The sequence below is a fragment of the Sinohyriopsis cumingii genome, chromosome 6 (genome assembly GCF_028554795.1).
Source record: "Sinohyriopsis cumingii isolate HCF-2022 chromosome 6, ASM2855479v2, whole genome shotgun sequence".
In the NCBI taxonomy this organism is placed as follows: domain Eukaryota; kingdom Metazoa; phylum Mollusca; class Bivalvia; order Unionida; family Unionidae; genus Sinohyriopsis; species Sinohyriopsis cumingii.
Genome location: NC_142966.1, coordinates 135665984 through 135690739, shown reverse-complemented (window position 1 = coordinate 135690739; position 24756 = coordinate 135665984). Strand labels below are relative to the sequence as shown.

General features: G+C 38.1%; 1 long non-coding RNA gene across 1 annotated transcript; it reads left to right on the top strand.

The window, feature by feature from the left end:
* The first annotated feature begins 1613 nt into the window (after positions 1 to 1613).
* LOC149798057 (uncharacterized) lies at positions 1614 to 23366 on the top strand. Its single transcript, XR_016421953.1, has 5 exons — positions 1614 to 2196; positions 2696 to 2817; positions 13218 to 13332; positions 22697 to 22803; positions 23256 to 23366. It is a non-coding gene; the product is annotated as an uncharacterized LOC149798057 (long non-coding RNA).
* Positions 23367 to 24756: the final 1390 nt, after the last annotated feature.

Here is a 24756-nt window from a genome sequence, read left to right as displayed (position 1 = left end):
ATAATCAGATAAACTAAATAAAGGAGGCCTAACGCGACCCAGGAAAAACACATAGAGAATAAAGAAGCGTGAACCTTGGATCGAGCGTAACCTACCTATCAACATCTTTAAAGACTATTATGAGGAACGACACATATTATCACTCGAATAATAAAATAGGAAATTATTTTTTTTAAACAAAATCTAAATAGTACACCATTCCATCGTCAAAATTAGAAAACCATAAAACAAATTAAAAGATACAATATAACATCATAAAGGAAGAAATACAACTGGGAAAGATATTTGATCTATACTTGCTGTCTCAAACATAAAGAAAATATAGCATACACACAATATAACACCATTACATATAGCAAACACTGAGACCTAGGCGACATATAGCAAAGGTTACAAAACATTTCAAGGGAATGAACTTCGAGCAAGGTGAGGGAAACCAGACTCGGACGAACAACCCTTTAGATAACACTATGGAAACATAAATACCCCATCAAAAATTCTAAAAACTAAATTTTTTATATAAAATTTTGTTTTAATAAAACGTAGAACACATCTGAGGGGGAAATACACAAATATAAAATACTTTTTATTTTTTTTGGGAAATGGGGGCATCTGTCCGTTGCCCCCCCCCCAAAAAAAAGTGTGTGTGTGTGTGTGTGTGTGTGTGTTATTATACCCATTACATTACTTGCAAAATATATATGGTGCTGACATTTTTGGCAAGAGGGAGACCTACCGATATTCTGCATATAATTATTTTAATGTTTTTCAGAGCGAGAGTATTGGGGCCTGATCTGTTCAATATATTTCTCAACTGATACAGCAGGTATAATCAGAGGCGTAGCTGGGGGGGGGGGGGAAGGGGAGTACATATGTCCCCGGGCGCCAAGGTACAGGGGCGCCAAAATGAGGCTTACAACGTTACATTATAATAAGTAAACAAGGTGTAATATTAAAAAATGTGATTAAACGGGGAGGGGGCCGGGGCGCCAATTTTATAGTTCGTCCCCGGGCGCAAAATATCATAGCTACGCCTCTGGGTATAATAGAGACCCGCCCCCCCCCCCCCCGAGTTTGCCACAGAGCGCTCGTGTAATATACGGTTTAATACAAAATACATGATTGTGGGCAGGAATATACAAAATTTGGTCGATATACATGATCGTTGGTATCTATTCAAACGAGGGCCATGAAATACATTAGCAAATTCCTACAGTATTTTAAGGCAGGCGATTACGAATTATTTAAACCACGTTTTTCATCTGTCACAGATTTTATAATCATTTTGAAGTGGCTGCTTTATCTCGAGGAAAACGAGCGGTAAGTGTTATACAAAACAAAATCTTAATAGCAATTTGATCACTTTTGCGTCATTTGACAGTAAGAATAGTAATAAATAGAGGATAATTTCTTTTCCTACGTTAGGCCTAATACCTGGTATGTTTTTTAGTGTGGTACACACACAAAAAACAACCCCAAAACAACACTAACAACATTTTAAAAAACCCACAAAAACGAGTGCCGTGCCGAAGCCACGGGCTAAAATGCTTTATTATCATTTTTTTTTATTTATAGCATCAATCACAAATTGAAATATATACAGTATTAGCGTTGGAAAAGAAAGTTTTCTTTTTGTTATATTTTTTTTTCTCACCCTAGCGAAACACTTTCTGCAAATGACCTTAATAAAGAAAAATAATAAATTAACCTAAACCACTTTGAATGTCGACCGTATCTTTTATTTACACGGCATCATGCGCGGAAGAAAATACCAACTGAACCGGGATTTCAGACAGCAGATGAATTGAAGTTGATTCATTGAACATCATTAGCAATTGTACAATCAAACAGATGCAACAATGAAAAGTGGAACTATGAAAAATCGAGAATGTTAGATTTGCGAAGGATTTATTCCGAATCATTGTCTGCTAATAGAGAATTCATGTCAGTTGCTGTGTCGGCGATGCCCACACAGCGCGCCGTCCAAATGTGAAGTTGCGTTTTGCTGACAGACATAACACTGTGCCATAATTTATCTGATGGCATGTAAAGAAGCTGCTTAAATTATAGTATTTAAAAGTTTCTTCATTTTGTAAGAGCTCAAGAAATTAATTCTGGTTTGAAAGACAAGATGACGGTAAAACTCAGAAGACGTAGCTGTACAGTACCGTTGGTGTTGGAGACATCATAATAAAGGTAACTGCGTTAACTTCGCTTTTTGTTTGGTAATTTGTTGGATATTATCTTTTGCTGATCTTCTTTGAGCTTGGAGTAAATTTTACATTCTGAACATTTTTATTTGCACTTATCTTCTTAATATGTATTGCTGGGATATCATATAGAATATGAAGTCAGTATAATGGTACTATATTACATATTTGAATGATAAAAGACTGGTAAATGATATAATGATAAACTACAAAATAAATAATTTGCCCAATATCCCAAATATGTTAATTAAAACAAACATTGAATGTAAATTCAGATATAATGAGCAGTTGTAAGAAGTAAGAAATAACATTTTATCCATTGAACCTGTTATGTGTTATCATCATCAGTTTTAAAATAAACGCATAGAGACAAGTTTGCTTAAATTCTAAAATTAACACACACACACACACACATATGGTATTTTAATCTAATACAGAAATGGTGACATTGATATATGCAGACCAATAGTTTTTTTCTTCTACAGATATAAATTAAAAAGCCTAATTCTGAGAGTTTCACCTACAACATTCATGATGGGAAAGGGCCACTAATTAAGAGCTGACATATGTGGAAGAAAAATACCATCCATGTTGAAAAGGGCTAGAGGTAATGTGAGAAAACATAATTTATCAATCTTATTTAACATTATTGTTGATATTTTATCTCAACTGGTCAAAAGGCTAAGTGGGTTTATGTAATGGTCCAGAGTGTGTTATTTATTTCACATCCCCTTCTGTCTTTCAACAGTAAGAAATTAGCTACTTTGGAGTCCATAGTTCTGATCAATTTGTTTATATAAAACTTGGTTTTGGGCTTAAATCAACATCTTGGATAAATCTAATAATGAGGAAAATCCAAGTATATACATGTGATCATGTATAAGATTAGTTGAGTTTTTTAACCAGCCTAAAAGCCATACTTCCACAATATAGGCTAAAATCATTAAGTTGTCCTTGAAGTTTGATGAGTGTTAACCATTAATAATAATAAGGTGATCTTTCATCTGAGTATGTTACCACCGCATGCAATATTTATACATGTAGTGCAGTTTTTACTAAACGTAGAATACATGCTTATATAAATGAGATCTAGATTGAAGAAGTGAAGATACATACAAATACATGAGGTTATAACCACTACTGCTGATTCAAGTTTGATCATGCTTGGCCATTGGGCTTATAGAGTCAAGTTTCACAATGATGCTTATTATGAGTGTGATAAAGGTATGGTAGTGAAGTGACCTTGCATCTGATTGGCAGAGTTTCTTATGATTTGCACAACAGTGTTTATGATCCAATTTAGATCTGACTTGTTTAATTATTTGCTTGTATGTCTGAGGCTATAAGCAAAATCTATGCATATAATGTGGTGGTTCTACATCTCACTAGCCATTCTTGCTACTGCTCTTAAAACTATTTCTCATTAATTTCATCAGACTTGGTGAATAGATTTATCTCATCAAGATATAGCAAAAGAGCAATTTTGTAAAAAAATATTCATTCATATTAAACTCAAATTCTGCATCTGATTGGTTGACCTTGCAAATACTATAAGGGCTCTATTTCTGACAAAAAGATTATTTTGATTTAATGTAGCAGAAATGCTTATATGATCAAAACATTGAACATATTTGATGACAAATAAGAAATAGTTTTTCATGCAAATTTGATAAACATTGATAAATCGGTTCATATCATTAAAAGCTTGGAAGAGTTTGATTACATGCGAGACCATCACATATTAATCATTCTTTATTTAGAGAATTATTTTTGTCAGGATTTAGTAAAATATGTAAAATCAATATGGACTGGTTTTGTTATGTACAGCAACACTAGTTGTTTACTGAGTACTGAGGGAATTGGAGTAAGGCAAGGGTACATTGCAGTAGGTAACCTGGTTGACTTGATAACAGGATTTTAACACAAACATTTTTATCAGGAGTCTAGCATACTAACCATTGATTCACTGCAGATCCTGCCCCCATTAGTTACCTTTTAATACATAAAGCATTTGGGTTTTTTATGTCACAAATCCCATAGGGATTAAAATTAACATCATAGGTCTCACTGGATAGTTTCGTATTTTGACATCCCTCTAATTTTTAAGGTAGAAGGCATGAACCTAATTATCACAAGCCTAGCATTTATAAATTTACACATAAGCTAAATCTATAATGTGGTTCAGATTTACTTTGAGTTAGGCATGGAAATAGGTTGGCTTGTTGGTGACTGCCTGTCACAGTTAGATGAGCATTGGAGATCATATGCGTAACTTAGTCTGCAAATGAGCTGCCGACTTTTATTTGTGTCTGCTACAGAGGTAAATATAAAAAAATCTTGATGGTAGAGGGGTGATGAAAAGTATGCTAATTTGTTATAGTACTAGTGAACTTTATTCATGCATAAGGCACATACTGATTCTTTTAGTTGCCTTGTCACAGAAAAATATTGAAAATAGCTATTTCTAGTAAAAAATTAATGTAAAATGTACCTGCATCCTTTGACCCTACCAGAACCAAACTAAAAGCTCAAATTTGTGCAGCTGCTTTTGCTCATCACAAACATAATTGGGAGTATAACTGTTAACCCTACCCTCTAGCACACATTTCATTCATTCATTGGATTAAAGTCACGTGCACCTTTCGGTATGTGCGACTGTTTAGTTTGTACACGTTTGTGTACTTTTTGAATTTAGCGATTAACTTATACAATGCCCCCAAGCAAGCAAGCCGAAGCCCAGGTGCCCCAAAAGGTCCCGCCCAGGCTCTCGTCGCTGCAACCTTCTCCATCGTTGTACTCCGTTGGTGGTCTGTTTCTGCATCCTGCATCTCCTTCCTCTCTCATTTCAGGCAGTAACCGAAGCACACCAGCAGCAGTATTATTAAATTTTCGTTGCAATCAATGCCCAGTTCCCTATATTTATTGGGCTATTCCTGTACTATCTTGCCAAACATGTGATTGTCACATACGCTTCAGATATTCCTGAGTTGTGAATTTTCCTATCTTTTGTAAGGTCTATTAAATTTTGTGTACTTTGCGTACTTGAATTTTCCGGAAATTTTTTCACATCTAGTAGGCTTTTAGTAGCCCTTTATTTTGTTTTGGAGATCTCAATTTGGTTAAGTATTTCGTACGTGTGGCTTTAAACCAATCAGTGTGTTTCAGGGCCAGTAAGTTGTTGGTCAAAAGAGGGCTTTCGTGGGTCAGAATGAAAGCCCTATGTGGTAAAATTTGTTTGTAAAAAAGAAAAAAAAAAAGAAAAGAAAAGAAAAAAAAGGTGGGTAGGGAGTGTGTATGCTATATTTGTGTGATGGCTATAGACATTTTTGTTCGTTTTTCTGCTTTTCCCACATATCCCGACAACACACATTCACGCTCACTTTCTCATTCACACTTATAAGTAGATGTGGGGGGGGTGGCCTTATTTATTTTGTTTGATTTCGGGAAGGCAATTCTTTTCATACTGGGGGGTGGGGGTGGTTTGATTATTTGAGGCATACTCTTTTCATTGTTTCTGCCTTCATTCCCCAAGGTCTGCAAGTGTCCTGTTCTTTCTTCTTTTACTGCCTTAGGACGTTTAACTTCATTCTGTGCCTTTTCCTGCTCTTCTTTATTTCAGCTCTTTCTGCCTTATCCCGTGTCCGTTTCTGTTTTGGTCTTCTCGTCCTTTTGATACTGCCATGTTCGCCGTGAGATGTTTTCTTCGAGGGAGGTGGTTTGATTGCCTTTGTTTCCCTTCGCTTTGACCACTTGGCTATTTACCTGTTATTTTTGTTTAGCTTAGCTATTTGTGATTTATTTTAATGTATATTTTTTTTATTTTTATTTTTTTATATTTTTTTTTTTTTATTTTTTTGAACCTACGGGGCCTAGCATGCCATTATAATTCCAAAACAGTGATTTTGTAATATTCGTCCTTATCTGGTTTTTATTGTTCGGGTTATGAGCGGCGGTGTCAGTCTGTGAACCCACTAGCCCGAGCCGGCCGTCACAATTCCCAAACAGTGATTTGTAATATTTTGATTGGTTTTTTTCTTTTTGGGTTCGATCTTTTAGGTTTATTGGTTTTAATTTCTTTACATGGTCTCTCTTTATACCCAACCCTTCATTCGGTTTAGATTTGTCCCCTTTTGCCTATTTTGTTAATGAATGTCATGATGTTATTATAGGTCATTCCTATGTTATTGTTTTTTGCCACAAGTAACTCCGGGTATGTCCACCGTTCTCCTATTTGTTCCTGTTGAGATTTTAGTTCGGCCCTTTCCTGGTTGTATTTGGGGCATATATTTATTAAGTGTGCGATTGTTTCTGGAGTTGGGCAGTAGGGGCAGTTTTCGGTTGGTCCCCTTTTTATGTGTTTTCCTGCGCATCCTGCCAATAGTGTTTTACCTGTTCTTATTCTATTTATTATTGTTATATCGTATGGATTTTTGAAGGTCGGACTTTCGACTTTTCTACTTACTTTTTTCATCATCGTGTGTATTAGACTGTTTGCATCCGATTTTTCCCATAGCTCTTGCCACATGTCATTGATCTTGTCCCATGTTATTGATTTCAGTGACGCTGTATGCTATATTTTGGGCTTTTGGTTCGTTTGTGGCGTTTTTTGCTTCTGCATCTGCTTTGTCATTGCCTGGGATTATGGATGTGAGAGGGTATCCATACGAATTCAACGTGTTTGTTGTTTTTTTCAATCTCTTTAAGTAGCGATCTTGCATGATTAATCATATTAGGTCTGCTCTTGGATTGGTCCGTTGCTAACGATTGTAGTACACTGTAAGAGTCGCTTAGAATGACTGCCTTAGTTGTGGGGTATGTTTTGATGTATGTTAATGCCATTAGTATTGCCATGAATTCTACCGTGTATATAGCGCATTGGTCTGGGAGTCTTTTTCCAACGGTGACATCTAATTTTGGGATCACTATCCCTGCTGCAGTTTTATTTGGATTTTTGGTTTTTGATCCATCTGCGAAGATTTGCGTGTATGTCTCGTATTTGTTGTCAATGTACGTTAGTATTGATGCTCTTAGTCCTATCGGGTCATTTTGTTTTTGTCCTAGTTTACGTAAGCTAAGATCTATTTGTGGTGTGGGACAGGTCCACGGGGGGTCTGGGTAGTACCTTATTTTTTCTGGGTTGATATTTGCGATTTGAAATTTCCTTTTTAATTCTATAATTATTTTCCCACTAGGTATTTTTTTATTTTTTCCTTTTGTATCGAATGGTTTGTCGCATGCTAAGAGGGCTTGTAGCGTGAGGTGGTTGGGTTGGTGTATTGATATTCGAGTCGAGTATCGCAGCATCAATTCCTTCCGCCTTAGGTCTAGCGGGGGTTCTCCTACTATTATTAAGATATCTTGTGTGGGGGTACCATTTAGGACGCCGGTGCATACCCTTAGCGCTTTTGATTGGACTGTGTCTAGTTTCTTTAGTAACGTGGCGTTCGCCGCTCCATATACCTGGCAACCGTAGTCCAATTTTGCTCTTATAAGTGCTCTATATAGGGTAACGAGTGTTTTTTGATCAACCCCCCAATTCACCCCTCTGAGGTTTCTGTGGAGGTTGATGTCTCGTTTGCACTTCGTTACGAGTTCTTGGATATGAGCTGCCCACGTGAGTTCGTGGTCGAATACCATACCTAGGAGTGTTGCTTGTTTTTCGAATTTGATGGGTACCCCCTTTAGGGTTAAGTTTGGAGTGGGTGGGGGGTGGCCACCCCCCGGATTGGAAACTATGCCTACTGTTTTTAGAGGTGACAATTTAAATCCCCATTTATCTGTCCAATTTCCTATATCGTTTAGTCCTTTTTGTAGGTGCTTGGTCGTTTCTCTGCTGGCCGGGTTGCCAGTTTTCCATACGGCGCTGTCATCGGCGAATTGGGATAAGTCAAGGTGGTTGGGTTTTACCGCTGTTTCCAGGTCGTTTATCATTATATTAAATAAAGTTGGGCTGATCACGCTTCATTGTGGCGTGCCATTTTCCAGTTTGTATCGTTCGGAGTAGTCTTGTCCTAGTCTGACTTGTATCTTTCTATCGGTTAGGAAGTTAGCAATAAATTTGTATATATTGCCAGTTATTCCGTATGGTTTAAGTTTACTTATCAGTCCCTTAGTCCACATTAGATCATATGCTTTTTCCATGTCTAAGAAGATGGCTGTAACATATCTGGATTTTTAAAATTTTTCTCTAGATGCTAATTTGACAGCGGTTTCTAGTCTCATGAGTTGGTCTATTGTGCTTCGGTAGTTGCGAAACCCGCTCTGTGTATTAGCTAGTAGTCCTTTGCTTTCTAAATGGTATTTCAGCCTGTTGTTTACCATAATTTCCATTATTTTACATATATTGTCTGTTAGTGATATGGGCCTGTATGATTTTATATCGCTTGAGGGTTTTCCAGGCTTAAGAATCGGGACCACTACTGCCTTTTTCCATCTTATAGGTATGGTACCGGTTTCCCATATTTTATTAATGAGGTTAAGTGCAATTGTGAAAAGTTTTTTGGGTAGGTTCTTGTACATTTCATACCCCAAAGTGTCCTCCCCGGGGGATGTGGTCTTTTTGCCGGCGAGGGCCTTTCTCCATTCGGCTTCTGTAAACGGAAGGTTTAGTGGGCCGTCATTATTTCCTGCTTCCTTTATGTTGTCAGAGTTGCTTTCCTCAAATTGCCTTTTATGATTTTTAAACTTATCCTCTAAGTTGGTATTGCTACACATGTTGGCGAAATAGTTTGCGAATAATTCTGCCTTATGTTTGTTGTTTTGTCCAGGTATGTTGGGGGTTATTGATTTAGTTTTGCCTCTCATTTTTTTAATTCTTTGCCACACCTCCTTCGATTTTGTGTTAATATCTAGTTTTGAGCAGAATTCTCTCCATGAGTTTTGTTTAGCTATCATAATAGTTTGTTTGGCAGTTTTTTCCTTTTCCTTGTAGTAGTTAAAGTCCCTATTGTTTTTAGTTCTTTTGAATTTGTTTAGAGCTCTTTTTTTCTCTTTAATTGCTATTTTACATTCATTATTCCACCAGGGCACCGTGGGTTTGGGTGCTACTCCTTTAGTTTTAGGAATTGTTTCTTGGGCCATTGTGTTAATGGTTTCTATTAATTTGTCATTAAAGGTGTCAATGTCCCGGTGATATATGGTTTCTGGGTTGATTGAGTCACCTATCTGTTTGAACCTAATCCAGTTGGCCTGTTCGTATTTCCATCTTGGTGTGAAGGACGCTTTATTTTGAGGTATTCTAATTTGTATTTCTATATTTATAAGGTAATGGTCACTTCCCATAGGGTCGCTTTCATCAACTTGCCAATCAGAAATGCCTGCTAATCTTGGTGTGCATAGAGATAGGTCTATTGCTGATGTGTGGCCTGTTCTGTCATCTGTCCGGGTGTGCATTCCGTTGTTTAGAAAAACTAAGTTGCATTTTTGTGCCCATTTTTCTACAATTTTTCCTTTAATGTCCGTCTTTTGACTCCCCCATAGTTCATTGTGCGCATTGAAGTCCCGGCATATTACCACCCATTCTCCACAGTCTTTAATCATTTTGATTGTTTCATCTGCACTTAAATTGCGCTGCTCATTTGTTTCATAGAGGTTAACGATTAGTACCTGCTTAGTTTGAGCGGTTATTTTGACTATCTGTATTTCGAAGTCATTGGGCGGTCTACTATCTGTTAATTTATGCATTTCTGATGTAATTCCATCTCTAACAAAGGTTGCTAACCCCCCTCCTCTTGCTGTGGGGGATCGATGCTTTAGGTATTTGGTGTTGTAGCCTATGATGTTTGCGATACGTGAGGTATCATTTAGGTGGGTGTCCTGTATGCATATAACATCTGGTTTTCTTTCCTGTTCAAGTATTTTGTTATTTAGTTGGTCAGCGTGGGCCCTAAGGCCGCGTGCATTCCATTGCCATATTTTGATTTCTGCTCTGGAATCCATCTCTAGTGCAAAAAGTCTTAATAGTTTGTTTAATTTACTGTTGTTTTCATTTTATGCGTGTTTCCTACCAGTGAGGGTGCTACCTATTTATTTTGTTTTTGGTATCCTGATTTTTGTTTTGGCCTGCTTATAGTTTACCCCATGGCAGATCATATATTCGACTATTAGGGCTTCTCTAAGAGCCCTGGGGCATTCTGCGTGGTTTGGTTTGTGGTTACCACTACAGTTAGCGCAGTGCTGATTGGTGGCGCTACATGTTTTCCGGTCTGGGTGGTGAAGACCACATTGATTGCACCGGAATAGGTTTCCGCAACTCTTAGAGTAATGCCCCCAATTTTTGCAGTTGCCACAGAACCGTGGTTTGTTTTTGAAAGCAAAAATTTTTTTAGCCTCGAGTTTTTCGGCTATTTTGATAGTTTCTGGGGTGGCGCCCTTAAAAAAGAGTACCACTGCAGTGCTATCCTTTCCCCTTCTTGTTTTTAGGCGGATTGCTTTCTCTACTTCCTGTCCTTTACTCCTTATGTAGTCTACTATTTCATTGGTTTTATTTTGAGTTGATACGTATATGACTCCTTTGTTGTGTGTTTTTGGTGGGTTTGGGTCTATGTGTTGTTTTGTTCTGTTGTGTCTAGTGACCTGAACATTTATTTGGCCTATTCTTTCAATTTCCATATATTTGGCAATCTGTTGTTCAGTGGTGCATTTGATTATCAGCAAGTCGTCTCTAGTGCTTTTAAGCGTGAATTCTCCTTGGTGATGTTTGTTCAATTGCCATGCTATGGTTTTAAAGGCTAACTTCGTTATTTTAGAATTTACTCCCTTGACGAAGAGAGTCAGTTCAGCGGGGTGTTTCTTCTTTTGGATATTTTGCAGACTGGTCTTTTTTCCCTGGTGTTTGTCTCTTTAGCTGACTTTGTTTCGTTGTCCATAACCGGCTTGCTGGGTCTTGTATTGACAGTTAGTGTGTTCCTTATTCTTTCTAACTGGTATTTGGGATTTGGTTTTCCTATTATTCTTACCTTTTGTTGAGTCGTGTGTGACTGCTTTATTTGTGGTAGGGTGAGGGCGTTCTGTTTCATCTAGTAGGTTCTCAGTTTGAGTCCCCTGGCTGCTAGTGTTTTTAACCAGCGTGGTCTGGGTTGTTTTTGTGCTTGTTGAGTATTGTTCCTCAGTTTGGGTACTCATGTCGGATGTAGTTTTGCGGTTACTCGGTAGATTGTCCACATTCTCGTTTACGCTTGGTGACAGGTAGAGTCTACTCATCGAGTCAGTTGGGGTCGAGTTGAAAATTGGCGTTAAGAACTGTATCTGTCGTTTTTCTCTTAGGGGGGATGAGACTGCTTCGGAGTAAGTTTGCCTTAGTTTATCTGCCTTTAGGTTGACCAGGCAGCTGAGATAACTATTTGATGATGTGACATTAATTTTGTTGTTATCCATCTTGAGTTTCTTTATTTGATGTAAGGTATATATGACGGGATATTTCTTTATCTGTCTTAACTATACTTTATTCTACTTAGTACTATGAAAAAGCAACAGCTGTAAGGGGATATGCAAATAGCTTTTATTCTGATTTGTGTAATTAATTATTATATTACTATTATCCAATTTAAACTTATTGAAAATTATTTTCTAGCCAAATGGTCAAAGTAAAAGGTTTTACTTACCCCGATCCAATTTTCTTTTTAAGATCTTTAGAGTTTTTAAATACAGCCTTCTAATTATACAAGTTTCATTACATTGGTCAATAATTAGTCACATGTGATGACACTTGTAACTAATCAAACCACAGCAACTGAGAGCAGACTAAGCACTGATATTTATATGGTACAGTGGCAATATACAGTCTGTCTGCTGCAACACATGAAACAAACTGGACAAATCTGAAAGCCTTGAATTTGACTTTATTTATCTGTATGGTAGAACAGAACCTGAGTTGAAAAGCTTTTAAAGAAAGACCTTGATATCAAACCTAATAATAACTGCAGGAGTTATATTATGGATAATTAACCATTCTCTCAGTTTCAAACTGGGCATTCCATCCCATGGGGTTCTAAATGTAAACCAAGTGTAACTGATATCCTAATGAACTGTAAAGACCATAGCAGCACAACAGCAGGGGACCAGGTATGTCCAGATCCAGAAATCACAGACCAGTTTCAAACTGATGATGAACCACATAAAAATTACACATCTGCTAGAACTTATGTTATGAAGATAACTTAAATTGCATTATTATTAATCCTCCTCCTCACATTCATCATAATTGAGATGCATCATATATGTTTTATTGTAAAATAGTTTATGCAACATAATTCAGTGAAGACCTTTGCTGCCAATTTACCAGTGAACCATTTGTTTCAATGAACATATTTTATGTTGTAACAAGGAGCATCATTTAAACATTATGATACACTTATCATACCTGTATATGAAATCTTAATACTAACACTTATACTTGCAATACTACTACTAATAAAAACACCTGCATTGATAATTTGATTATGTTCAATTGGACTTGTATCTAAATGATCACCAGCTGTATGAAAAGACATATTTTAATATATAGATATTGGATGGAATACTAGTTACCACAATTGAATAGTCATATGATAAATGATATATTATTTTAAACAATTTATATTTGCAGTGAAACATACTTTTACATTATTTTCACTTAAATTTCATTTATAGAGCAGTATACTCTGCATTCATTAAATTACTGAAATGGTTATAATACAACAACAAATACTGCAACTTCCAGAATCACAAAAATCAAAAGATATAAACAAAAACTTCCCTACATGTATCAACAGTTGTCACTTAATAGACAGAACTCTGAAGATTTAGAATAGGATGTTAACAAATTAGGTATTCAAGTTAAAAAGAAAAAAATACCAAGTAAGCTTACTACCAAAAAATCAAACAATAACAGTGAATTTTAGTACATTCCCAGGAAACAGAATATATGATTTTTCTTAACTTGATCTGATACATCTTAAATCTATAGAAAATGATTCATATTGTATGACTAAAATATTATGTAAACAAAAATTCCATCACTTTTTTCAGATGCAACATGCATACCCCAACCCATCCTTCTTGATCATAAAGTATACCAGCATTCCACTATAAGATGGGGAGCTGTAGTGGCTCAGTGGTTAGCTTTCTGGACCTGTGAAATAAGGTAGGTTCAAATTCTACCATCAGACCAACCTGGGTTAGCTACCATGGTGTGTCCTTGGGCAAGGCACTATACTTAAAGTGCCTTGGCACTAAATAACTTACTTGTGTTGGTTTACCATAAAAGGCCAAACCAAACACAAAAAAACAACAACTTTAAAATATGAGTTTTGTCAATACTAAGTAATTGAAAATCATACTGAAGAAATGTTTTTGTTAATACAGATTAATGGATCTAAAAAATCTCTTTCTTCTGCAGGAGTTTAAAATGTTAAATTAAAAAGGTCATGGTACACATTGCCTTGTTCGTACACATCAGGCTCCGTAACCCATATCCAACTAAAAATTTTAGTAGAGTCTGAATAAAACATATTTTAATCTGGATGATAATATTCTTTCTCCATTCATATATTACACCACCAAGATTGATCCAAATAAGATTACATTTTACTATAACACTGAGGATGAGTATGCCTCTTAACAACTTACAAATGTGGAGAGAATGGAGTTAAACTGAACTTTGATTTCTTTTCAACCATAGCACAAGATGATCATTTATTATGAAAAAACCTGAATAAAGTTGGAGTTCATAACCATGACAGTCTTGATACAATATAAATTCAATATATTATTGTTGTCTTGAGGTATAGTTCTGTATATTACAATCTCACACAAGATCAGGGTATATTTTAGTACCATACAGTTAATTCGGGATTGTATTAATACCTATTCTGGTGAATGAACATTAAATAAGATTTACTATTTTGGAACCAGTTGCAATAAAGTTTACTAAACAAGAGAAAATATGACTTTACTATAATATCTAAAATGTAAAATCTGCAAACAGAATACTTGCTTGACTTTACACTTCAACTATATCATAATATTTATTTGAAATGAATTTATACAAATGGCATTAAATTGGGTTTCAGGCTGGTAATGACAATGGTAGTAGTGAATAGGGACGGTCTAGGGACTAGGGAACTTCCATGTTAAAAAGGGTATATCCACTCTGGGGACTATGTAATTTAACATGGGAGAAAAAAAAATATCCATTCTAGGGACAAGGGGAATTTAACATGGGAGAAAGAAAAAAAACTATTCACTCTAGGGACAAGGGAAATTGAACATGGGGAATAAATCGTGGGACTGTCTTGGGACTAGGGGAAATGGAACAGGGTCGGGACCCTATTTTAATAAGGTCCCGACCTGATGGGTCTATGAAAATGGAACAGGCGAAAATTGAAACAGGGAGGGGTCTCTATTTTTTTATTATTTTTTTAAACAAAAAAATAAAAAAAGGGGTAGGCAGTTGAAAGTCAAGATCTTTTCGAGAGATAGGAATGGCCCTGAAAAGGGCCTTTGGTTTTATGTTAATATACCCTTAACATAAAGGGCATCTGTGACATCTTCTTCTTGACCTTAGGCTGTGCCTGACTGCAGGACCATAGATTAAGACTCTTTTGAGGCATCCTTGATGCTCCACATAAGATTCTTCGCATCCACAGGCTGGTGTCTGTCCTGTGGATAACTGTCCAGTTGGATCGGACATACATTGATATGTCCGTCCGGAACATCATCGAAGACACAAGCGTTAAAGATTGTACATCGGTCCACATGTTGGGGTGCTGAGTAACAGGTGAAGGAATGCAGTGAACTGTACTTATTTATAGGGGGAGGAAGGATTGAAACGGATTGAGTTTGTTGACCAATCCAAACACGCGTTACAAAATTCAGTCAGCCCACGTCCAATCCGAAGAGAGTAGTCTGTGACGTCACATAGTCTATATAGATTCGCTAGCGCCTGTGCGTAGTCAATCTAAGCGACAGTTTTTCAACATGACGGAAACTCAGAAAACGATCAGTTTGGGTGCACTGATGGTGGAGACTACCCAAGGGAACCCAGACTTACTTTCAGAAGAGGTGAATTGGGATTTTGTGGATTTTTTTACCTTGCAAGAATTTGTTCCTGAACCTTCGTCACCTTCTCCTTCATTACCGCACATGGAAAATTTTAGACAGAGACAGAAAGAAGAATTGGAGAAATTTATACAACAGCAAAAGGAAGCGGAACAAGCTTTTCTCCTACAGCAACAGCAGCAAGAAGAAGAGGTAAGAAAAAAACAAGAAGAAGAAGACGCAGCAGCAAAGAAACAAGGGTGTCAAAATCAAACGGTCACGGTACTGTTAGACATTTTAGTTAAGAAGTCTGAAACAGATGTATCAGACTTCTTTATTACGGCCGAAGAGAATACGACCTTCCCAAGCTAAACACTCCAACCCTGTGACTACGCCTACTGCACCATCCTTAGTGATTTCAACGAAATCATCATCAACAGTACGCAGTCCAGAAGTAGGCCTTGGCCATGGCAAAGGCTTAAGACAGTTAAAGTTGATTGTTTAAACTCACCCCTTACACCAAAAAAGGCCCTTTTCAGGGCCATCCACGTCTCTCGAAAAGAGATAGGCTTTCAATTGCCAATAACTAATAAAAACCATTTTACCCAATAGTACCTGTCTGTGTATGAGTGTGCGTGAGTGTAGGTTCTTATTTTAAAATCAAAACCCAAAGACACTTACCTTTTATAATTAATTTATTCTTTTATAAATATTTACAATTCACAATTCACAACAGAGCACTTTAAAAAGTTCATAGACTTATTCTGTCTCATTGTTCACTCTCTGTTTTTTTAATTTCTTCACCGTCATAGTCTTTTCCTCCTCTTCCTCTTCACTTTCTTCCCTTCTTTTCTTCTCCTGTTTCTTTTTCTTCACCTGTCTGTTTTCTTCCTCTTCTTCTTCCTCTTCCTCTTCCTCTGAAGAATCCCTCTCTTCTTCTGACTCCTCTTGTTTCTTTTTTGGGCAGTCTGGTGACCAATGTCCTTTTTCTTGACAATAATAACAGGTATCTTGACTTTTGTCTCTTCTAACCCCTTTTTTTTCTTTTTTGACGGTCTGGACACTCTGAAGACCAATGCCCTTTCTTCTGACAGATATAGCAAGTATCTTGACTTTTATCTTGAAAGGAAGGAGAGTAGTCCCTCGGCTGGTCTGAAGAGAATTTTCTAATGACCCCTCGCAAAGCTCTGATGAAACGTTCGATCTTGGTAGTCTCTTCCATTGTTGTGCTCAGTTTGAGAGTGAAATGAATAGTGAAAGGACAAGACACATACCCTTTATATACGCTGGTCTGCTATGACTATAAATTAATCCATGGTGTTTAAACTTTAGTCATTTGACTTTTTGCTATCGAGATGAAATGATCCAATTCATTTGAGAAGAAAGAAGAAGAAAGTAAGAGGCAGAAACGTGATCTATCGCCTCGTACTAGGGCTGAAGTCTTGGCACAAATTCATGCCAGTGATTTTGAAGAGGACATGAGTGAACCAGAATCCAAACCCTCTAAACAAAGTTTACCACCCTTAGTCAACCCTGAAAAGTACTATGACATTCGAGAGACGGAAAAGCGTCCCTCTAGAAAATTTAGAACTACGGCTTACAAATACACAGTGAAGTTTAAAGATTTCAAGTCTGAAGTACTGTTAGAGAAAGCAAAAGGGTTCATCACCGACATGTGGGATTCTTTGCTCACCACACTCAAGCGACAATGTCAACCCAAAGAAGATGATCGCTTGAGACTTTCCATACAACATGATGGCTTGAAATCCCCTGTTTGGATCGAGTTTAGCAGCCCTGCAGAATTGACCACTTCCAAAGTCATGGACAAGATTCAACACGTGCAACAATCTAATGACCAGTTTGACATCACCGATGGAAAAGCCACACTGGACATGACCCACGTCTCTCCTCCTCAAGGGACCGGACAATGCAGAAAGACCTTATTGGTCAACAACCTTCGCATTACCAAAACAAGTCTTGTCCAAATTAACAATTTTCAAGACCACATGTGTTTAGCCCGAGCCATCGTGGTGGGATGAACCTATGCCGACAAGAACGACACGGTAGAATGGAAAAGAGCCTGGGAGAACATTCGAAAATCGAACCGAGCCAAACAACGAAATGAAGCAGAACTTCTGTTACAACAAGCATGCCTGTCCAAAGACACATCCTGTGGCATTCCTGAGATGCAAAAATTGCAAGATGCCCTAGCTCCACGATACACCTTGAAAGTGCACCCTCAAGAAGTGCGCGGGTCTCTGTTGTTTCGAGGGAAAGACTTTAAGGATGGAAAATACATTCACCTTTATCATCACGATGACCATTTCGATACCATTACCACTATCACTGGATTCCTGGGATACAAATATTACTGTGAGAAATGTGACTTATGATGGTTATAATAATCGAGAGCAACACAAACATTGTGGATCGAAATGCTCAGGATGTTTGGCCTCTCAACCCTGTCTGAGCGAAGGGCAAGAACCAGTGCATTGTCCTGCTTGTCTGCGCACATTTGTCAGCCCTGCCTGTTACCAACAACATCTGAAGATGCAAGGTTCACAGAAGAAATGTGCTTGTCAACTCCTGAGATTGTGCCCAATGTGTGGACAAGGTCTATGTATCAACAGTACCAAGGCACACGTATGTTCAGGAAAGAAAAAATGTCACATTTGTCACTGCATTGTGGACTTGGAACACCAATGCTACATACAAAAATACCAATCCCAACCAGAGAAAGAGGATGGTCACAAGAAGAAGAAAGGCAATTTCATCTTTTTCGATTTCGAATGCATGCAAGAGACCAGTATTCACATTCCTAATTTCTGCGTGGCTCATCGAGCGTGCGAGAAGTGATTCAAGAACCTATCTTGAGTTATTGCCCTCACTGCAGTAAGATTCCTGGAGGGCGTGAAAAAATCTTTCAAGGACTGAACACACTAGCCGATTTCACACAATGGGTCTTAGACCCCATCGACAAGACGTGGAGCCAAGAGGACATCGAACATTATTATGGAGATTGTCATCACCATGCCACGGTGATGGCTCACAATTTCTCCGGATACGATGGACAGTTTCTTTTGAGATGTTATACGGAACGTGGCATCGAGCGTCCTAAAATCACTTTGAACGGAGACAAAATCATTTTCATGCAAGTGGGACAAGTGCAGTTTAAAGATTCGATGAGCTACTTAGCCATGCCTTTGAGTCGAATGCCTAAAATGTTTGGAATGACAGAAATGGCTAAAGGGTACTTTCCACACTTTTTCAATACAGAAGCCAATCAACACGCCGTTCTACCCCATTTGCCTCAGGCTCACTATTACGACCCTGACAACATGCGTACTGAACGAGAAACTTTCTACGCTTGGTACCAGGCTCACGCCTCCGACCCTTTCGACTTTCAGGAAGAAATGCTAAAGTATCGTCGTTCCGACATGGACATTTTACGGCGATGCTGTGGAAAATTTCGAGAACTGTTCATGGAACACGGAGGGGTTGATCATTTAAAAGAGGCTTGCACCATTGCCAAAGCGTGTTCCTTAGTCTACCGACAACGATTCATGCTTGAAAACACCGTGGCTGTCATCAGTCCTCAAACGACCAACTATGTCAAACGTCAATACTCGGTCAAAGCCCCATGCTGGTTGCATTACTTGTGCGACAAGGAAGACAAATGGATTCAGCATGCCCGCAACGGACAGGGCGAAAGATCATCGGAATGCATTCGGTCAATGGCTGGGACTTAGAAAACCCCAAGATCATGTACGAGTTTAACGGTTGCTTATTTCACGGATGTCCCGTCTGTTACCCTGACCGCGGCACTAAAAATCAGTTCTTACAACGAACCATGGAAGACTTGTACCAGGCCATTTGTCAGCCACGCCTAAAGTTAGAACAGGAAGGATAGCAAGTGGTGGAAATGTGGGAACACAAATACAATCACCGTTTGAACACCGATCCTGAGTTTAAATGCCTCATGGAAAGTTACCAGTTCATGGACCCCCTGAACCCAAGTAATAGTTTGTACGGAGGAAGGACCAATGCCACCTGTTTGCTGTACCAAGCTGACGAAGAGAAAGGAGAAGAAATCAAATACTTGGACGTGTGTTCACTGTATTCCTATGTGTGCAAATATTGTTGCTTTCCTGCAGGGCACCCACAATTGTTCACCGAACACATCGACCTAAAAAACATTCGACAATACGAAGGCTTGATCAAGTGCAAAGTTTTGCCTCCCACGAACCTATACCATCCCGTCTTACCTCGCCATTGCCAAGGCAAACTTGTGTTTCCTTTGTGCCGTACTTGTGCTGAAACGTGCAACCAAGATCAACCTTGTCATCACACCCAGGAAGAACGGGCCTTGACGGGGACATGGGTCAGCGTAGAATTGTTCAAAGCTCTGAACATGGGATACCAACTGTTAGAAGTGTACGAAATTTGCCACTTTCCCAAGACACAATAATTCCACAAGGGTGACCCCACGCAGAAAGGCATTTTCGCAGACTACGTGGATGCCTTTTTGAAACTGAGCAAGAAGCCAGTGGCTATCTGTCCTGGTGTCACACTCCCGAAGACCAAAAGACATTCAGAGAGAAATTCTGGGCACAAGAAGGCATTACTTTAAATCACATTGAGAAAAACGAAGGCAGGCGATCGTTTGCCAAAGTGATGTTAAATTGCTTGTGGGGTAAAATGGCACAATGACCGTGTTTACCCAAGACGGAGTATTTGACCGAACCTTCCCGCTACTTTCAGATGATTCACGACAAAGCCAAATTCATGAAACACGTGGACGTCGTTCGTGAGGATTTGATCTTGGTGAATTACGAAGAAGATCTGAACTTTGTAGAAGATGACCCCTTTGGAAATGTCATCATTGCAGCTTACATGACAGCTCATGCTCGCTTAAAATTGTACGAAGCTTTAGAACTGTTAGGGGAACGTGTCTTGTACTTTGACATGGACAGTTGCATTTATATCGATCACCCGAGTCAACAGCACCCTGACATCGAAGGAGACCGTTTAGGAGCCTGGACAGACAAGCACCCCGATGACAAGATTCTAAGTTTCGTTAGTGGTGGTCCCAAAAATTACGGCTACGAATACTGGGACAAACAAGGAGAAGTGCACACGAAGTGTAAAGTGAAAGGACTTACTCTGAATTATCGTACCAGTCGAGTGGTCAACTTTGGCATATTGAAAGAAGCCTTGCAGTCTAGAGAAAGTGACCACCTATCAACCCAACAAGATTGTACGTTTACCCACACACCACATCGTCAGTCGACCCTTGGAAAAAGTCTATCAAATCGTGTAGCAGAAGCGAGTGCGGCTTCCCACCCACTTTACTTTGCCGTATGGACATGTCGGTATAAAACATTGGTTGTAAGAGGATAGCCACCCACCAGAAGGATGACTTCGCCGCAGCAAGAATCAAGTGAGAAATCCAGTGAGAACTCCAAGTTCAAACCCTACCATTTTCCAGTCTTCTTACCTGACTATTGTGATTGTGCCCGTCGATTGGACACGTTTCAAAAATGGCCTACGGATAGGGAAGGATTACCTTCTTCGTATGTTTTAGCTAGAACAGGATTTGTCTACTTCGGACCCGAGTCAGGATTGGGATACGAAGTACAGTGTTTCGCTTGCGGACTGAAGTTACGAATGGATCTATGTATCTACAAAGATTCAGCTATTCTGGAACATACTCGATGGTCTCCGCACTGCCCTTACCTTTCAATGGCCTTTCCACCCATTAAACTACGGTACAATTATGACGGTACCTTCCAAAACTAGACGTAAACACATTGCATCCTATTTCATTGTTGTTTCTTTTCCACATAATAGCTTATTTTTTATAAAATGTTAAACTTTACTAATCTTTTTTCAAGATCACTTTAGTTTGCAAAAATATATCTTGTCATTTATTGGCATTCTACATTGAATTTTGTAAACTAGCTATAAACCTGACCTAATTACTCAACTTAACTGCTGACAGAAACAGTCTACAGTAAATGTATTTCATTTCTATAGCTCGATGGATAAACATTACATCTTTTAAAGCTGTGCACAGAATAGGCCGACATATCACGAGTCAGGAAAACATGGGGGTGGTATCCCCTGTGTCCAAAATTAATATCATTTTGAATAGAATATTCTAGTGACAATTGCCTCTTTTCAAATGGTAAGCATTGCTTTTTTTTATTTTCATCAATCTGTCAAATTCGGTATGCATTTTGCTTTAATATTTGAGATGGAAACCTTAGGTGCATAGAAATGTCAGACAGCATTGTACATCATGGATGTGTCCAACATACTTTTATGATCATAAAACAAAATCCCATTTTTTAGTTATGGCCACTGATTTAAAAAATATTCATCCAAGCTAAATATAATAATAATAATAATGAGGACTTTGTATAGCGCCTAATCTTTAGAAGCTCTAAGCGCTTTGCAACATTAGACAACATAAAAACATACACAATGATATGATTACAAAAACAAACACCATGAAATTAGAAAACATAAAAAACATGCTGAGAATATTTAAGGTAGTTAACATTATTAAGTCATTAAGTTTGTTTTTGTAGTCAGAATAAGTAGTTTTGAGAGCACTCTTGAATGGGATCACTGCGTCTTTGTGTCTAAGTTCAGTGGGCAATTCATTCCATGTTGCTGGGCCCTGGTATGCAAAAGAATGCTGTCCATGTGACTTTGTTTTCATAGTGAGAATAATGAGTATATGATTGTCGGAAGAGGAGTGTAAGTATCTTGCTTGTGTGTACACATAGGTGAGGTCGGATAGGTATGTTGGACTAGAGTCTGTCAGTGAAACGTAGCACAGAGAACTAATGTTGTGTTTGATTCTGGATCGAATGGATAGCCAGTGTTGGGTACAGAGCAGCGGGGAGGTGTGCTCTGATTGTGGTACTCTAAGTATGATCCAAGCAGCTATGTTTTGAACTTTTTGAAGTCTCTGCAGTAGATATTAAGATGAACCAGACAGAATTGAGTTACCATAGTCCAGTCTTGAAAGCAGTAATGAACACACAAGTGTTTTAGTGGCATCAACTGAAAGATATCTGAGAATGGAGCTGATGCGTCTCAGCTCAAGATACGCAGCCTTGCATATGTTCATGACATGTTGGTGCAATGTGAGAGTACTGTCCAGAGTAACACCTAGGTTTTGTACTGATTGTGTGAATTTAATGTTGGTGTTGCTGATATTTATTGTGTGAGGTAAAGGATGTGAATGAGAAAGTCTTTGATAAGTAAGTATGGCTTGATTTAAATTGTGTTTTTCATGTGACTTGCCAGAGATTTTTAAATGAATTGATAAAGTAACTTGAGACACATTTCAAAGTACATGTTTTAAAAATATTCCATTGATTATTGCTGGCATTTAGAAAAATGCAATGCATCCTTTGTTGTGAAACTTATTTTAAAACATTGTATTACTCATGCAGAAGCCTGCTTGAAAACTAATGGCAAAGCAAAGGCAAATGGAATGGAAGAGACCATATCAGAGACCCTCAAATATGCACCCAACCAACGCAGAATGATAAAAAACAAGGTAATCCAAATGACTCTTATTTCATCAATATTGGATTCAGTTTCGTCTTTTAAAGCATAGTATTTGCAAAGCGGATGCATTTCTAAACTGATAACAAAATCAGCTTATCCTATTGCCCAGGACTATCAGAGCTAGAGTCCAGCTAACTACAATATGCATATATCTTGTCTGATCGGACAAGTGCCTCCATTTGGAATTTTTATTCACATGAAATATTTGGATGAAATAAATTCATCTTTGTGCAAATTGATTGCACCATCCACTTGCCAGAAATGACAAGTAAGTGCAAAGTTATCTTGTATCATGGCTTAACGATAGCAAGGGAAGCACAAGTGCAGTGAAGAAAATTTCATACATTTTTATAATGCTGATTAACATGACTTCTGCATATGTAACTAGTGCTGAGATGATATGACTTTATTTAAGCATTACAATTTTGTTTTAATTTGCAGGTGCCTGAGCAGAAGAAGTAATAGATAAACTTTACAGTGGAGTTGGAGACTGATTCTGATTCATAATCTTAATTAAATCTAGAAAATAAACATTAAAGTCATATTAAAATATCTGTTGTATTGTTTCCTTCTTTCATTTTTCTCTTAAAAACAAATGTCTGAACCTTTAGTCTGTAAATTCAGTGGATTCCTTATCAGCCCATCTACTTTTACTTTACACCATGCTACTTTAAAAAAAAAATGAATTATCCCCATTGGGGTAGGTCCCCCCAACCCCCCACCCTACTTTGTCAACTTACCTGCCACATTTAAATCTAATGGAAGGCCCTGCTGTAAAGCCTGTTAGTAAAACTACCCAACAAGAGGATTTCATACATTTGCAACTCCTAGATGGATGGTAATGTTTTCATTTTTGTAATGTAGATTTGGACATTCTTGCCACCAGTATGGAATATGTGTTTCAGAAACACAAGCAGCTTTCATCAGATTTGCATATAGGTTTTATATGTTGTGAGTATGTTGTAGGAAGATTTTTTAAATAACATCATATGAGATGATGCCAGTGGAAATGGCAGAAAAGTGTCTGTATTGTTCACCAACTACACCTTGTTCTTACAAAATGTGGCTGTTACACATTCCCATGATGATGTCACTGACAGCCATCAGTGAGGAATGCCCCAACAAGCATAATACAAATTGCTTCCATTGTAATTGTTACAATTCCATTCTGACCACTCCGGTGTCCTAGTGGTTAGAGCGTCCGCCTCAGAAGCGGGAGGTCATGGGTTCAAACCCCAGCCAAGTCATACCAAAGACTTACAAAAATGGTATTAACAGCTACCTCGCTAGACGCTCAGCATTAAGAGGTTAGTGTTAGGACTGATCGGCCTGGTGTCAGGATAATGTGACTGGGTGCAACATCATACTACATGTTTGCAGCATGATGCCCCAGTGCTATACATCACTATAAACTGCCACACTGCAGACATCGTAGCAATATGACTGAAAAATTATTCAAGCTACGTTAAAAATCCAATCACACACACACAATTCCATTCTACGATCCAGAACCAACACTAATTCCGTACTACAGTTCTTGCATTTCAATCCAATTTTGCTTTTGAAATGTAGTGCCACTCAATTCATAATGAACCCATTCATTTCAAACACTCGCAAATACTTATTATTCCTGTCTACAACTGAAAAATATCTATATAAAAAAACGTGTAACTGTGTTTTATGCAAGGGCATGGAGATGCACAAAAACTTGCACCTGAAGCTTGAATAAAACCCCGACTGTGGATAAGACTTTACCCATCGATTACCCCAGCTTGGGGATAAATTCCGACCGTGGCGATTTATTATATATCCTATGACTGCTCCAGCTTGAGGGCAAAATCCAAGCACATCCCTAAAAAGATAACAAGTATAGCGGCTCTTTACCTTCTGTAAATGCCACTTGAGCTTCCTGATGCTGTTGTATCTGCCATTTGACAGAATC